General features: G+C 46.1%; 7 non-coding genes across 7 annotated transcripts; all 7 read left to right on the forward strand.

Moving 5' to 3' along the window:
* The first annotated feature begins 17 nt into the window (after positions 1 to 17).
* LOC130301684 (U2 spliceosomal RNA) lies at positions 18 to 208 on the forward strand. Its single transcript, XR_008852038.1, has one exon. It is a non-coding gene; the product is annotated as a U2 spliceosomal RNA (small nuclear RNA).
* A 2,098-nt stretch (positions 209 to 2,306) lies between these two features.
* Positions 2,307 to 2,497, forward strand: LOC130301685 (U2 spliceosomal RNA). The gene has a single exon (XR_008852039.1). It is a non-coding gene; the product is annotated as a U2 spliceosomal RNA (small nuclear RNA).
* Positions 2,498 to 4,589: 2,092 nt separating this feature from the next.
* On the forward strand, positions 4,590 to 4,780 carry LOC130301686 (U2 spliceosomal RNA). Its single transcript, XR_008852040.1, has one exon. It is a non-coding gene; the product is annotated as a U2 spliceosomal RNA (small nuclear RNA).
* Positions 4,781 to 6,871: 2,091 nt separating this feature from the next.
* On the forward strand, positions 6,872 to 7,062 carry LOC130301687 (U2 spliceosomal RNA). The gene has a single exon (XR_008852041.1). It is a non-coding gene; the product is annotated as a U2 spliceosomal RNA (small nuclear RNA).
* Positions 7,063 to 9,161: 2,099 nt separating this feature from the next.
* Positions 9,162 to 9,352, forward strand: LOC130301716 (U2 spliceosomal RNA). Its single transcript, XR_008852070.1, has one exon. It is a non-coding gene; the product is annotated as a U2 spliceosomal RNA (small nuclear RNA).
* Positions 9,353 to 11,444: 2,092 nt separating this feature from the next.
* Positions 11,445 to 11,635, forward strand: LOC130301688 (U2 spliceosomal RNA). The gene has a single exon (XR_008852042.1). It is a non-coding gene; the product is annotated as a U2 spliceosomal RNA (small nuclear RNA).
* Positions 11,636 to 13,708: 2,073 nt separating this feature from the next.
* LOC130301715 (U2 spliceosomal RNA) lies at positions 13,709 to 13,899 on the forward strand. The gene has a single exon (XR_008852069.1). It is a non-coding gene; the product is annotated as a U2 spliceosomal RNA (small nuclear RNA).
* Positions 13,900 to 15,855: the final 1,956 nt, after the last annotated feature.

The raw sequence follows: 15,855 nt of genomic DNA on the forward strand, positions 1-15,855 counted from the left end.
CCGCCCCTTTCACGGTTATCGCTTCTCGGCCTTTTGGCTAAGATCAAGTGTAGTATCTGTTCTTATCAGTTTAATATCTGATACGTCCCCTATCTGGGGACCATATATTAAATGGATTTTTGAGAACGGGGGCCGATTTCGAAGCTTGCTTCCGTCGCCCTATGCATTGACCCGATATGGCAGTATCTTCGGGTACAGTGCACCACCCCCTTACAGGGTTAAAAAGAAAGATTCCTACTTTCATTGCTACCTGCTTGCTGGCTAGCCAGCTAGCCAGCCCTGTGGGCCTTGCTGCTGCTGCAGCCAAAAAACAAAAGGTGGTGCTGCTGCTGCTTCTGCTGCTTCTGCTTCTGCTTGTGTCTGGCCCCTGTTGGAGCGTCCAGGCACAGGACTTCTGCTGCTGCTGACTAAATGGCCTCCTTAATTGGATCATTTGAGTAGCCAGCACACCTGTGCAGGTAGGGCATGACATGATAGGCAGCTGCCTTGATAGCGGGTGGGTGCTGAATGTTCCTAATTGACAAAATAAGATTAATGCTTATGAAGAAATATAAAATCTCATCCCTTCCCCAATATCGCGCCACACCCCTACCCCTTAATTCCCTGGTTGAACTTGATGGACATATGTCTTTTTTCGACCGTACTAACTATGTAACTATGTAACATAACATGGGGGGGGGGGGGGGGGGGTCTCCTGGCTGTTCACACAGGTGTGTCATTGCTGTACATTGACCATGCATTGCTTCTGTGGTATTGCAAAGGCAAAGACAAATGCTTCCAGCCATCCATTGCACTAATGGATTGGTCATCAGCTGGCTGTCTATGTCCCGCATCAATATAGACCAAAGTACAGAGGGTTAGGCTATGCTATTGTGCACCTACCTGATGCATCAGAAGGTGCGAGGCCCTTGCTAAATTCTGTGCACAGACTTTGAGATCTATGCTTTAGACTGTATCTAAACCTGCTCCAACATGGACTGACATTCTGGCCTACTTTCAGCCGATGCGACTTGTCTGTCGCTGAACAGTCGCTTTTTATGTATTCAGCACCTATGTATAATGTTGTAAAAATGCTCTAGAAGCTAAAGTCGCAGAAATTTCACACATATTTGGCCTGCAACTTTCTGTGCGACAAATTCAGACAGGAAAAATCAGTATAAATCCTTAGAAAATTATCCCCCAGTGTCTCCATCTGCTGGCGGTATTGAATAAGCATTGCTGCACTGATGGGGTATGCATTAGACGAAAAAAAAGAAGAAAAAGAAGAATAATACGCCCAGAAAAGAGGCGAAAAGGAGAAAAACGTAAAAAAACGTGAAAAAAAAGTAAGAGGAAGAGAAGGGAAAAAAAGGTGGAAATGGGTTTAAAAGTGATTTCGGCGGAGAAATATATATATATATATATATATATATATATATATATATATATATATATGCGCACACACACACATAGATATAAACGTATTCTCCGTTGAGATATTGCAGCCGCTGCTGTGTCCAGGCCCAGGAGCCTTAGCACTGTGCTGTGATGTCACTCAATACCACTGACATCACTAGGTGTAAACAACATCTCTCCTTTGCTGTGTATGTGACTATGGAGCTGTTTGGTGATGTCGTCTATTACGGCCTTCATAGAAGCAACAGGAGATTGTTGCATCCATCTTGAACCCTCAGAACTACAGTGCTATGATGTCACTCACTTCCACAGGCCTTGCAGAGTGTAAACAACAACAACCCAGCTTTGTTGTGTATGTAACCATAGGGATTTGTGATGTCACCTAGAACCTTCACAGCAGCGACAGCTTTATGAGGAGCATCAGCACTGCTCTGCCTGAGCAGAACCATCACCGCCATAGGTTGTCAAATAACCCGGATTTAACCCACACAGGTAAGTCCAATGGGGTGCAGGCATGTCCTCTATGCTTACAGCTTCCCGTGGGTGTTGGTTTGATACCGTTTGGGGACAGCCAAGGAGGCATCTGCAGGCAACAAAGGTAGGTGTGTGCTTGTGTGTGTGTTTCCTATGCAGATCCTAAGCCCAGTGTCACATGCAAGTAGGAGGAGTAAGAAGGGTTCCTGGCAAATCCGGGTTATGGATTGCATTTAAAAAGGCCCCGTGGGAGTGCAATGGGCCCCTGTCTTGCTGCTTAGCAATAATGGTATGGGTTTAGGTTCTGCTGTGTGTACTGGTGGTTGACTGCCCCCCAGCCCAGAGTGTGCATGGAAAATTGTCTGGCAGCCTCCCTGACAGCAAGCAGTGATAGTGCCCATGAAGGGGACCTTGTTGGGCCCGCCCCTTTCACGGTTATCGCTTCTCGGCCTTTTGGCTAAGATCAAGTGTAGTATCTGTTCTTATCAGTTTAATATCTGATACGTCCCCTATCTGGGGACCATATATTAAATGGATTTTTGAGAACGGGGGCCGATTTCGAAGCTTGCTTCCGTCGCCCTATGCATTGACCCGATATGGCAGTATCTTCGGGTACAGTGCACCACCCCCTTACAGGGTTAAAAAGAAAGATTCCTACTTTCATTGCTACCTGCTTGCTGGCTAGCCAGCTAGCCAGCCCTGTGGGCCTTGCTGCTGCTGCAGCCAAAAAACAAAAGGTGGTGCTGCTGCTGCTTCTGCTGCTTCTGCTTCTGCTTGTGTCTGGCCCCTGTTGGAGCGTCCAGGCACAGGACTTCTGCTGCTGCTGACTAAATGGCCTCCTTAATTGGATCATTTGAGTAGCCAGCACACCTGTGCAGGTAGGGCATGACATGATAGGCAGCTGCCTTGATAGCGGGTGGGTGCTGAATGTTCCTAATTGACAAAATAAGATTAATGCTTATGAAGAAATATAAAATCTCATCCCTTCCCCAATATCGCGCCACACCCCTACCCCTTAATTCCCTGGTTGAACTTGATGGACATATGTCTTTTTTCGACCGTACTAACTATGTAACTATGTAACATAACATGGGGGGGGGGGGGGGTCTCCTGGCTGTTCACACAGGTGTGTCATTGCTGTACATTGACCATGCATTGCTTCTGTGGTATTGCAAAGGCAAAGACAAATGCTTCCAGCCATCCATTGCACTAATGGATTGGTCATCAGCTGGCTGTCTATGTCCCGCATCAATATAGACCAAAGTACAGAGGGTTAGGCTATGCTATTGTGCACCTACCTGATGCATCAGAAGGTGCGAGGCCCTTGCTAAATTCTGTGCACAGACTTTGAGATCTATGCTTTAGACTGTATCTAAACCTGCTCCAACATGGACTGACATTCTGGCCTACTTTCAGCCGATGCGACTTGTCTGTCGCTGAACAGTCGCTTTTTATGTATTCAGCACCTATGTATAATGTTGTAAAAATGCTCTAGAAGCTAAAGTCGCAGAAATGTCACACATATTTGGCCTGCAACTTTCTGTGCGACAAATTCAGACAGGAAAAATCAGTATAAATCCTTAGAAAATTATCCCCCAGTGTCTCCATCTGCTGGCGGTATTGAATAAGCATTGCTGCACTGATGGGGTATGCATTAGACGAAAAAAAAGAAGAAAAAGAAGAATAATACGCCCAGAAAAGAGGCGAAAAGGAGAAAAACGTAAAAAAACGTGAAAAAAAAGTAAGAGGAAGAGAAGGGAAAAAAAGGTGGAAATGGGTTTAAAAGTGATTTCGGCGGAGAAATATATATATATATATATATATATATATATATATATATATATATATGCGCACACACACACATAGATATAAACGTATTCTCCGTTGAGATATTGCAGCCGCTGCTGTGTCCAGGCCCAGGAGCCTTAGCACTGTGCTGTGATGTCACTCAATACCACTGACATCACTAGGTGTAAACAACATCTCTCCTTTGCTGTGTATGTGACTATGGAGCTGTTTGGTGATGTCGTCTATTACGGCCTTCATAGAAGCAACAGGAGATTGTTGCATCCATCTTGAACCCTCAGAACTACAGTGCTATGATGTCACTCACTTCCACAGGCCTTGCAGAGTGTAAACAACAACAACCCAGCTTTGTTGTGTATGTAACCATAGGGATTTGTGATGTCACCTAGAACCTTCACAGCAGCGACAGCTTTATGAGGAGCATCAGCACTGCTCTGCCTGAGCAGAACCATCACCGCCATAGGTTGTCAAATAACCCGGATTTAACCCACACAGGTAAGTCCAATGGGGTGCAGGCATGTCCTCTATGCTTACAGCTTCCCGTGGGTGTTGGTTTGATACCGTTTGGGGACAGCCAAGGAGGCATCTGCAGGCAACAAAGGTAGGTGTGTGCTTGTGTGTGTGTTTCCTATGCAGATCCTAAGCCCAGTGTCACATGCAAGTAGGAGGAGTAAGAAGGGTTCCTGGCAAATCCGGGTTATGGATTGCATTTAAAAAGGCCCCGTGGGAGTGCAATGGGCCCCTGTCTTGCTGCTTAGCAATAATGGTATGGGTTTAGGTTCTGCTGTGTGTACTGGTGGTTGACTGCCCCCCAGCCCAGAGTGTGCATGGAAAATTGTCTGGCAGCCTCCCTGACAGCAAGCAGTGATAGTGCCCATGAAGGGGACCTTGTTGGGCCCGCCCCTTTCACGGTTATCGCTTCTCGGCCTTTTGGCTAAGATCAAGTGTAGTATCTGTTCTTATCAGTTTAATATCTGATACGTCCCCTATCTGGGGACCATATATTAAATGGATTTTTGAGAACGGGGGCCGATTTCGAAGCTTGCTTCCGTCGCCCTATGCATTGACCCGATATGGCAGTATCTTCGGGTACAGTGCACCACCCCCTTACAGGGTTAAAAAGAAAGATTCCTACTTTCATTGCTACCTGCTTGCTGGCTAGCCAGCTAGCCAGCCCTGTGGGCCTTGCTGCTGCTGCAGCCAAAAAACAAAAGGTGGTGCTGCTGCTGCTTCTGCTGCTTCTGCTTCTGCTTGTGTCTGGCCCCTGTTGGAGCGTCCAGGCACAGGACTTCTGCTGCTGCTGACTAAATGGCCTCCTTAATTGGATCATTTGAGTAGCCAGCACACCTGTGCAGGTAGGGCATGACATGATAGGCAGCTGCCTTGATAGCGGGTGGGTGCTGAATGTTCCTAATTGACAAAATAAGATTAATGCTTATGAAGAAATATAAAATCTCATCCCTTCCCCAATATCGCGCCACACCCCTACCCCTTAATTCCCTGGTTGAACTTGATGGACATATGTCTTTTTTCGACCGTACTAACTATGTAACTATGTAACATAACATGGGGGGGGGGGGGGGTCTCCTGGCTGTTCACACAGGTGTGTCATTGCTGTACATTGACCATGCATTGCTTCTGTGGTATTGCAATGGCAAAGACAAATGCTTCCAGCCATCCATTGCACTAATGGATTGGTCATCAGCTGGCTGTCTATGTCCCGCATCAATATAGACCAAAGTACAGAGGGTTAGGCTATGCTATTGTGCACCTACCTGATGCATCAGAAGGTGCGAGGCCCTTGCTAAATTCTGTGCACAGACTTTGAGATCTATGCTTTAGACTGTATCTAAACCTGCTCCAACATGGACTGACATTCTGGCCTACTTTCAGCCGATGCGACTTGTCTGTCGCTGAACAGTCGCTTTTTATGTATTCAGCACCTATGTATAATGTTGTAAAAATGCTCTAGAAGCTAAAGTCGCAGAAATGTCACACATATTTGGCCTGCAACTTTCTGTGCGACAAATTCAGACAGGAAAAATCAGTATAAATCCTTAGAAAATTATCCCCCAGTGTCTCCATCTGCTGGCGGTATTGAATAAGCATTGCTGCACTGATGGGGTATGCATTAGACGAAAAAAAAGAAGAAAAAGAAGAATAATACGCCCAGAAAAGAGGCGAAAAGGAGAAAAACGTAAAAAAAACGTGAAAAAAAAGTAAGAGGAAGAGAAGGGAAAAAAAGGTGGAAATGGGTTTAAAAGTGATTTCGGCGGAGAAATATATATATATATATATATATATATATATATATATATATATATGCGCACACACACACATAGATATAAACGTATTCTCCGTTGAGATATTACAGCCGCTGCTGTGTCCAGGCCCAGGAGCCTTAGCACTGTGCTGTGATGTCACTCAATACCACTGACATCACTAGGTGTAAACAACATCTCTCCTTTGCTGTGTATGTGACTATGGAGCTGTTTGGTGATGTCGTCTATTACGGCCTTCATAGAAGCAACAGGAGATTGTTGCATCCATCTTGAACCCTCAGAACTACAGTGCTATGATGTCACTCACTTCCACAGGCCTTGCAGAGTGTAAACAACAACAACCCAGCTTTGTTGTGTATGTAACCATAGGGATTTGTGATGTCACCTAGAACCTTCACAGCAGCGACAGCTTTATGAGGAGCATCAGCACTGCTCTGCCTGAGCAGAACCATCACCGCCATAGGTTGTCAAATAACCCGGATTTAACCCACACAGGTAAGTCCAATGGGGTGCAGGCATGTCCTCTATGCTTACAGCTTCCCGTGGGTGTTGGTTTGATACCGTTTGGGGACAGCCAAGGAGGCATCTGCAGGCAACAAAGGTAGGTGTGTGCTTGTGTGTGTGTTTCCTATGCAGATCCTAAGCCCAGTGTCACATGCAAGTAGGAGGAGTAAGAAGGGTTCCTGGCAAATCCGGGTTATGGATTGCATTTAAAAAGGCCCCGTGGGAGTGCAATGGGCCCCTGTCTTGCTGCTTAGCAATAATGGTATGGGTTTAGGTTCTGCTGTGTGTACTGGTGGTTGACTGCCCCCCAGCCCAGAGTGTGCATGGAAAATTGTCTGGCAGCCTCCCTGACAGCAAGCAGTGATAGTGCCCATGAAGGGGACCTTGTTGGGCCCGCCCCTTTCACGGTTATCGCTTCTCGGCCTTTTGGCTAAGATCAAGTGTAGTATCTGTTCTTATCAGTTTAATATCTGATACGTCCCCTATCTGGGGACCATATATTAAATGGATTTTTGAGAACGGGGGCCGATTTCGAAGCTTGCTTCCGTCGCCCTATGCATTGACCCGATATGGCAGTATCTTCGGGTACAGTGCACCACCCCCTTACAGGGTTAAAAAGAAAGATTCCTACTTTCATTGCTACCTGCTTGCTGGCTAGCCAGCTAGCCAGCCCTGTGGGCCTTGCTGCTGCTGCAGCCAAAAAACAAAAGGTGGTGCTGCTGCTGCTTCTGCTGCTTCTGCTTCTGCTTGTGTCTGGCCCCTGTTGGAGCGTCCAGGGACAGGACTTCTGCTGCTGCTGACTAAATGGCCTCCTTAATTGGATCATTTGAGTAGCCAGCACACCTGTGCAGGTAGGGCATGACATGATAGGCAGCTGCCTTGATAGCGGGTGGGTGCTGAATGTTCCTAATTGACAAAATAAGATTAATGCTTATGAAGAAATATAAAATCTCATCCCTTCCCCAATATCGCGCCACACCCCTACCCCTTAATTCCCTGGTTGAACTTGATGGACATATGTCTTTTTTCGACCGTACTAACTATGTAACTATGTAACATAACATGGGGGGGGGGGGGGGGGGGTCTCCTGGCTGTTCACACAGGTGTGTCATTGCTGTACATTGACCATGCATTGCTTCTGTGGTATTGCAAAGGCAAAGACAAATGCTTCCAGCCATCCATTGCACTAATGGATTGGTCATCAGCTGGCTGTCTATGTCCCGCATCAATATAGACCAAAGTACAGAGGGTTAGGCTATGCTATTGTGCACCTACCTGATGCATCAGAAGGTGCGAGGCCCTTGCTAAATTCTGTGCACAGACTTTGAGATCTATGCTTTAGACTGTATCTAAACCTGCTCCAACATGGACTGACATTCTGGCCTACTTTCAGCCGATGCGACTTGTCTGTCGCTGAACAGTCGCTTTTTATGTATTCAGCACCTATGTATAATGTTGTAAAAATGCTCTAGAAGCTAAAGTCGCAGAAATGTCACACATATTTGGCCTGCAACTTTCTGTGCGACAAATTCAGACAGGAAAAATCAGTATAAATCCTTAGAAAATTATCCCCCAGTGTCTCCATCTGCTGGCGGTATTGAATAAGCATTGCTGCACTGATGGGGTATGCATTAGACGAAAAAAAGAAGAAAAAGAAGAATAATACGCCCAGAAAAGAGGCGAAAAGGAGAAAAACGTAAAAAAACGTGAAAAAAAAGTAAGAGGAAGAGAAGGGAAAAAAAGGTGGAAATGGGTTTAAAAGTGATTTCGGCGGAGAAATATATATATATATATATATATATATATATATATATATATATATATATATGCGCACACACACACATAGATATAAACGTATTCTCCGTTGAGATATTGCAGCCGCTGCTGTGTCCAGGCCCAGGAGCCTTAGCACTGTGCTGTGATGTCACTCAATACCACTGACATCACTAGGTGTAAACAACATCTCTCCTTTGCTGTGTATGTGACTATGGAGCTGTTTGGTGATGTCGTCTATTACGGCCTTCATAGAAGCAACAGGAGATTGTTGCATCCATCTTGAACCCTCAGAACTACAGTGCTATGATGTCACTCACTTCCACAGGCCTTGCAGAGTGTAAACAACAACAACCCAGCTTTGTTGTGTATGTAACCATAGGGATTTGTGATGTCACCTAGAACCTTCACAGCAGCGACAGCTTTATGAGGAGCATCAGCACTGCTCTGCCTGAGCAGAACCATCACCGCCATAGGTTGTCAAATAACCCGGATTTAACCCACACAGGTAAGTCCAATGGGGTGCAGGCATGTCCTCTATGCTTACAGCTTCCCGTGGGTGTTGGTTTGATACCGTTTGGGGACAGCCAAGGAGGCATCTGCAGGCAACAAAGGTAGGTGTGTGCTTGTGTGTGTGTTTCCTATGCAGATCCTAAGCCCAGTGTCACATGCAAGTAGGAGGAGTAAGAAGGGTTCCTGGCAAATCCGGGTTATGGATTGCATTTAAAAAGGCCCCGTGGGAGTGCAATGGGCCCCTGTCTTGCTGCTTAGCAATAATGGTATGGGTTTAGGTTCTGCTGTGTGTACTGGTGGTTGACTGCCCCCCAGCCCAGAGTGTGCATGGAAAATTGTCTGGCAGCCTCCCTGACAGCAAGCAGTGATAGTGCCCATGAAGGGGACCTTGTTGGGCCCGCCCCTTTCACGGTTATCGCTTCTCGGCCTTTTGGCTAAGATCAAGTGTAGTATCTGTTCTTATCAGTTTAATATCTGATACGTCCCCTATCTGGGGACCATATATTAAATGGATTTTTGAGAACGGGGGCCGATTTCAAAGCTTGCTTCCGTCGCCCTATGCATTGACCCGATATGGCAGTATCTTCGGGTACAGTGCACCACCCCCTTACAGGGTTAAAAAGAAAGATTCCTACTTTCATTGCTACCTGCTTGCTGGCTAGCCAGCTAGCCAGCCCTGTGGGCCTTGCTGCTGCTGCAGCCAAAAAACAAAAGGTGGTGCTGCTGCTGCTTCTGCTGCTTCTGCTTCTGCTTGTGTCTGGCCCCTGTTGGAGCGTCCAGGCACAGGACTTCTGCTGCTGCTGACTAAATGGCCTCCTTAATTGGATCATTTGAGTAGCCAGCACACCTGTGCAGGTAGGGCATGACATGATAGGCAGCTGCCTTGATAGCGGGTGGGTGCTGAATGTTCCTAATTGACAAAATAAGATTAATGCTTATGAAGAAATATAAAATCTCATCCCTTCCCCAATATCGCGCCACACCCCTACCCCTTAATTCCCTGGTTGAACTTGATGGACATATGTCTTTTTTCGACCGTACTAACTATGTAACTATGTAACATAACATGGGGGGGGGGGGGGGGGGGTCTCCTGGCTGTTCACACAGGTGTGTCATTGCTGTACATTGACCATGCATTGCTTCTGTGGTATTGCAAAGGCAAAGACAAATGCTTCCAGCCATCCATTGCACTAATGGATTGGTCATCAGCTGGCTGTCTATGTCCCGCATCAATATAGACCAAAGTACAGAGGGTTAGGCTATGCTATTGTGCACCTACCTGATGCATCAGAAGGTGCGAGGCCCTTGCTAAATTCTGTGCACAGACTTTGAGATCTATGCTTTAGACTGTATCTAAACCTGCTCCAACATGGACTGACATTCTGGCCTACTTTCAGCCGATGCGACTTGTCTGTCGCTGAACAGTCGCTTTTTATGTATTCAGCACCTATGTATAATGTTGTAAAAATGCTCTAGAAGCTAAAGTCGCAGAAATGTCACACATATTTGGCCTGCAACTTTCTGTGCGACAAATTCAGACAGGAAAAATCAGTATAAATCCTTAGAAAATTATCCCCCAGTGTCTCCATCTGCTGGCGGTATTGAATAAGCATTGCTGCACTGATGGGGTATGCATTAGACGAAAAAAAAGAAGAAAAAGAAGAATAATACGCCCAGAAAAGAGGCGAAAAGGAGAAAAACGTAAAAAAACGTGAAAAAAAAGTAAGAGGAAGAGAAGGGAAAAAAAGGTGGAAATGGGTTTAAAAGTGATTTCGGCGGAGAAATATATATATATATATATATATATATATATATATATATATATGCGCACACACACACATAGATATAAACGTATTCTCCGTTGAGATATTGCAGCCGCTGCTGTGTCCAGGCCCAGGAGCCTTAGCACTGTGCTGTGATGTCACTCAATACCACTGACATCACTAGGTGTAAACAACATCTCTCCTTTGCTGTGTATGTGACTATGGAGCTGTTTGGTGATGTCGTCTATTACGGCCTTCATAGAAGCAACAGGAGATTGTTGCATCCATCTTGAACCCTCAGAACTACAGTGCTATGATGTCACTCACTTCCACAGGCCTTGCAGAGTGTAAACAACAACAACCCAGCTTTGTTGTGTATGTAACCATAGGGATTTGTGATGTCACCTAGAACCTTCACAGCAGCGACAGCTTTATGAGGAGCATCAGCACTGCTCTGCCTGAGCAGAACCATCACCGCCATAGGTTGTCAAATAACCCGGATTTAACCCACACAGGTAAGTCCAATGGGGTGCAGGCATGTCCTCTATGCTTACAGCTTCCCGTGGGTGTTGGTTTGATACCGTTTGGGGACAGCCAAGGAGGCATCTGCAGGCAACAAAGGTAGGTGTGTGCTTGTGTGTGTGTTTCCTATGCAGATCCTAAGCCCAGTGTCACATGCAAGTAGGAGGAGTAAGAAGGGTTCCTGGCAAATCCGGGTTATGGATTGCATTTAAAAAGGCCCCGTGGGAGTGCAATGGGCCCCTGTCTTGCTGCTTAGCAATAATGGTATGGGTTTAGGTTCTGCTGTGTGTACTGGTGGTTGACTGCCCCCCAGCCCAGAGTGTGCATGGAAAATTGTCTGGCAGCCTCCCTGACAGCAAGCAGTGATAGTGCCCATGAAGGGGACCTTGTTGGGCCCGCCCCTTTCACGGTTATCGCTTCTCGGCCTTTTGGCTAAGATCAAGTGTAGTATCTGTTCTTATCAGTTTAATATCTGATACGTCCCCTATCTGGGGACCATATATTAAATGGATTTTTGAGAACGGGGGCCGATTTCGAAGCTTGCTTCCGTCGCCCTATGCATTGACCCGATATGGCAGTATCTTCGGGTACAGTGCACCACCCCCTTACAGGGTTAAAAAGAAAGATTCCTACTTTCATTGCTACCTGCTTGCTGGCTAGCCAGCTAGCCAGCCCTGTGGGCCTTGCTGCTGCTGCAGCCAAAAAACAAAAGGTGGTGCTGCTGCTGCTTCTGCTGCTTCTGCTTCTGCTTGTGTCTGGCCCCTGTTGGAGCGTCCAGGCACAGGACTTCTGCTGCTGCTGACTAAATGGCCTCCTTAATTGGATCATTTGAGTAGCCAGCACACCTGTGCAGGTAGGGCATGACATGATAGGCAGCTGCCTTGATAGCGGGTGGGTGCTGAATGTTCCTAATTGACAAAATAAGATTAATGCTTATGAAGAAATATAAAATCTCATCCCTTCCCCAATATCGCGCCACACCCCTACCCCTTAATTCCCTGGTTGAACTTGATGGACATATGTCTTTTTTCGACCGTACTAACTATGTAACTATGTAACATAACATGGGGGGGGGGGGGGTCTCCTGGCTGTTCACACAGGTGTGTCATTGCTGTACATTGACCATGCATTGCTTCTGTGGTATTGCAAAGGCAAAGACAAATGCTTCCAGCCATCCATTGCACTAATGGATTGGTCATCAGCTGGCTGTCTATGTCCCGCATCAATATAGACCAAAGTACAGAGGGTTAGGCTATGCTATTGTGCACCTACCTGATGCATCAGAAGGTGCGAGGCCCTTGCTAAATTCTGTGCACAGACTTTGAGATCTATGCTTTAGACTGTATCTAAACCTGCTCCAACATGGACTGACATTCTGGCCTACTTTCAGCCGATGCGACTTGTCTGTCGCTGAACAGTCGCTTTTTATGTATTCAGCACCTATGTATAATGTTGTAAAAATGCTCTAGAAGCTAAAGTCGCAGAAATGTCACACATATTTGGCCTGCAACTTTCTGTGCGACAAATTCAGACAGGAAAAATCAGTATAAATCCTTAGAAAATTATCCCCCAGTGTCTCCATCTGCTGGCGGTATTGAATAAGCATTGCTGCACTGATGGGGTATGCATTAGACGAAAAAAAAGAAGAAAAAGAAGAATAATACGCCCAGAAAAGAGGCGAAAAGGAGAAAAACGTAAAAAAACGTGAAAAAAAAGTAAGAGGAAGAGAAGGGAAAAAAAGGTGGAAATGGGTTTAAAAGTGATTTCGGCGGAGAAATATATATATATATATATATATATATATGCGCACACACACACATAGATATAAACGTATTCTCCGTTGAGATATTGCAGCCGCTGCTGTGTCCAGGCCCAGGAGCCTTAGCACTGTGCTGTGATGTCACTCAATACCACTGACATCACTAGGTGTAAACAACATCTCTCCTTTGCTGTGTATGTGACTATGGAGCTGTTTGGTGATGTCGTCTATTACGGCCTTCATAGAAGCAACAGGAGATTGTTGCATCCATCTTGAACCCTCAGAACTACAGTGCTATGATGTCACTGACTTCCACAGGCCTTGCAGAGTGTAAACAACAACAACCCAGCTTTGTTGTGTATGTAACCATAGGGATTTGTGATGTCACCTAGAACCTTCACAGCAGCGACAGCTTTATGAGGAGCATCAGCACTGCTCTGCCTGAGCAGAACCATCACCGCCATAGGTTGTCAAATAACCCGGATTTAACCCACACAGGTAAGTCCAATGGGGTGCAGGCATGTCCTCTATGCTTACAGCTTCCCGTGGGTGTTGGTTTGATACCGTTTGGGGACAGCCAAGGAGGCATCTGCAGGCAACAAAGGTAGGTGTGTGCTTGTGTGTGTGTTTCCTATGCAGATCCTAAGCCCAGTGTCACATGCAAGTAGGAGGAGTAAGAAGGGTTCCTGGCAAATCCGGGTTATGGATTGCATTTAAAAAGGCCCCGTGGGAGTGCAATGGGCCCCTGTCTTGCTGCTTAGCAATAATGGTATGGGTTTAGGTTCTGCTGTGTGTACTGGTGGTTGACTGCCCCACAGCCCAGAGTGTGCATGGAAAATTGTCTGGCAGCCTCCCTGACAGCAAGCAGTGATAGTGCCCATGAAGGGGACCTTGTTGGGCCCGCCCCTTTCACGGTTATCGCTTCTCGGCCTTTTGGCTAAGATCAAGTGTAGTATCTGTTCTTATCAGTTTAATATCTGATACGTCCCCTATCTGGGGACCATATATTAAATGGATTTTTGAGAACGGGGGCCGATTTCGAAGCTTGCTTCCGTCACCCTATGCATTGACCCGATATGGCAGTATCTTCGGGTACAGTGCACCACCCCCTTACAGGGTTAAAAAGAAAGATTCCTACTTTCATTGCTACCTGCTTGCTGGCTAGCCAGCTAGCCAGCCCTGTGGGCCTTGCTGCTGCTGCAGCCAAAAAACAAAAGGTGGTGCTGCTGCTGCTTCTGCTGCTTCTGCTTCTGCTTGTGTCTGGCCCCTGTTGGAGCGTCCAGGCACAGGACTTCTGCTGCTGCTGACTAAATGGCCTCCTTAATTGGATCATTTGAGTAGCCAGCACACCTGTGCAGGTAGGGCATGACATGATAGGCAGCTGCCTTGATAGCGGGTGGGTGCTGAATGTTCCTAATTGACAAAATAAGATTAATGCTTATGAAGAAATATAAAATCTCATCCCTTCCCCAATATCGCGCCACACCCCTACCCCTTAATTCCCTGGTTGAACTTGATGGACATATGTCTTTTTTCGACCGTACTAACTATGTAACTATGTAACATAACATGGGGGGGGGGGGGGGGTCTCCTGGCTGTTCACACAGGTGTGTCATTGCTGTACATTGACCATGCATTGCTTCTGTGGTATTGCAAAGGCAAAGACAAATGCTTCCAGCCATCCATTGCACTAATGGATTGGTCATCAGCTGGCTGTCTATGTCCCGCATCAATATAGACCAAAGTACAGAGGGTTAGGCTATGCTATTGTGCACCTACCTGATGCATCAGAAGGTGCGAGGCCCTTGCTAAATTCTGTGCACAGACTTTGAGATCTATGCTTTAGACTGTATCTAAACCTGCTCCAACATGGACTGACATTCTGGCCTACTTTCAGCCGATGCGACTTGTCTGTCGCTGAACAGTCGCTTTTTATGTATTCAGCACCTATGTATAATGTTGTAAAAATGCTCTAGAAGCTAAAGTCGCAGAAATGTCACACATATTTGGCCTGCAACTTTCTGTGCGACAAATTCAGACAGGAAAAATCAGTATAAATCCTTAGAAAATTATCCCCCAGTGTCTCCATCTGCTGGCGGTATTGAATAAGCATTGCTGCACTGATGGGGTATGCATTAGACGAAAAAAAAGAAGAAAAAGAAGAATAATACGCCCAGAAAAGAGGCGAAAAGGAGAAAAACGTAAAAAAACGTGAAAAAAAAGTAAGAGGAAGAGAAGGGAAAAAAAGGTGGAAATGGGTTTAAAAGTGATTTCGGCGGAGAAATATATATATATATATATATATATATATATATATATATGCGCACACACACACATAGATATAAACGTATTCTCCGTTGAGATATTGCAGCCGCTGCTGTGTCCAGGCCCAGGAGCCTTAGCACTGTGCTGTGATGTCACTCAATACCACTGACATCACTAGGTGTAAACAACATCTCTCCTTTGCTGTGTATGTGACTATGGAGCTGTTTGGTGATGTTGTCTATTACGGCCTTCATAGAAGCAACAGGAGATTGTTGCATCCATCTTGAACCCTCAGAACTACAGTGCTATGATGTCACTCACTTCCACAGGCCTTGCAGAGTGTAAACAACAACAACCCAGCTTTGTTGTGTATGTAACCATAGGGATTTGTGATGTCACCTAGAACCTTCACAGCAGCGACAGCTTTATGAGGAGCATCAGCACTGCTCTGCCTGAGCAGAACCATCACCGCCATAGGTTGTCAAATAACCCGGATTTAACCCACACAGGTAAGTCCAATGGGGTGCAGGCATGTCCTCTATGCTTACAGCTTCCCGTGGGTGTTGGTTTGATACCGTTTGGGGACAGCCAAGGAGGCATCTGCAGGCAACAAAGGTAGGTGTGTGCTTGTGTGTGTGTTTCCTATGCAGATCCTAAGCCCAGTGTCACATGCAAGTAGGAGGAGTAAGAAGGGTTCCTGGCAAATCCGGGTTATGGATTGCATTTAAAAAGGCCCCGTGGGAGTGCAATGGGCCCCTGTCTTGCTGCTTAGCAATAATGGTATGGGTTTAGGTTCTGC

The sequence above is a fragment of the Hyla sarda genome, unplaced genomic scaffold (genome assembly GCF_029499605.1).
Source record: "Hyla sarda isolate aHylSar1 unplaced genomic scaffold, aHylSar1.hap1 scaffold_1133, whole genome shotgun sequence".
NCBI lineage: Eukaryota > Metazoa > Chordata > Amphibia > Anura > Hylidae > Hyla > Hyla sarda.